Source organism: Cynara cardunculus, assembly GCF_001531365.2.
Source record: "Cynara cardunculus var. scolymus isolate 2C chromosome LG 3, CcrdV1, whole genome shotgun sequence".
In the NCBI taxonomy this organism is placed as follows: domain Eukaryota; kingdom Viridiplantae; phylum Streptophyta; class Magnoliopsida; order Asterales; family Asteraceae; genus Cynara; species Cynara cardunculus.
In genome coordinates, this window is record NC_037530.1 from 39,348,999 (window position 1) to 39,350,463 (window position 1,465).

The following is a 1,465-nucleotide window of genomic DNA, read 5'->3' on the forward strand; positions in this document are numbered from 1 at the left end:
CCCCCAAAAACATTTTGAGGCCTAACCTAACTTTGTGTTTGGATCCCTGACTTGTATAACTCAACTTATGAACTCACCTTAATGAAAACCTATCTAATTTATTTCAAAAATCAAAAACAGTTATTTAATTTCAAAATTTTCTAATCAAAACGATCTATAATTTTAGTACGGATATAACAGGACCTCCAAAAAGATTAGGACGATTCTACAAAAACCGTTTTGGTTTGGATATGATATGCCATTCGGTCTGAATTTTTTACATCCTTAGATGTGTCTTTAAATTTGAGACACAACATGTGCATATTTTCATTTTTATGTCCACAAGGTACATTTAAAAACCAAAGGTAATGTTGAAAATTAACCCATTAAAACATCAACAAAATTCAAACTTTTCATATATTTTTTTATTTTTTTCAATAAATAATACCTTTTTTTGTCGTTTTTATCTGGAACTGATTCCTTTTAAGGATCACGTCAAAGACGAATCCAATATCATCTTAAATAAGAGTAAATTGATCGTTTAAAATGATATGTTTAAAATAAGAACATCATCAACCTTATCAAGATGTGTTCGGTTTTTATGCATTTTAATTGTATAAATAATTGCGGGTTTTACAAGTGGGAGAATATATGAAATCCCGTCAGAGTATTCAAAAGTGTCTGAGGAGATTGAGAAAATGGTGCAAATATGGTTAATATGTGACTCCGACACGTTCTTTCCAACAGAGGCAAGGCGGATGCAGAGGGTGTCGAGCCCCTAGACGAAGGTGGATCGACGAAACAAAATTGTAGCATTCTTAAGAACCGTTAAAGAATTACACTTAGCCAAAACAAATTCCCGGTTGCACGGCTATCCGTTGCACTCCCTAAATCTGCCATTTTGCACATACTACAAAACGAAGGACTTTCATCAACAGAAAAATACGTCGGTAAAAGTCCAATCCTTCGGTGAAAAATCATAAAAAAGAATTACACCATGTAGAAATCTTTTGTGCTTGCACGCGAAATTTGTTACTATCCCAAGAATAATGGATATTGACTCTTATAACATGTGAGAATATACCACGAGAATTCACTCGCACCCTTAAATCCGTCGTACACACAAACAAAATGGTAGCATTCTTAATAACCGTAAAGAAAAATACACCATACTGAACTTTTTGTGGTTGTACGGATACCGATTAACACCCTCGTGATCCATCACTATCCCGAGCAAAGGTGGACCTACATTGATTAATATGGTGGCATGGACCACCTCTTCATGATTCCGTCATAAGGGGAAAACATGTTTGTTAAGGGTGCAACTGTATTTTTTTTTTGAAGTATATAATATTTATATACGACAAATGCAACAAATAAACTACACACCCTCCTCACTTTTGGTAGGTTTGAACCTCTGACTTCTAATGAAGCCAAAGCCTACGATACCGCTAGACCAAATGTCCTTTGGTGCCACCGTATTATC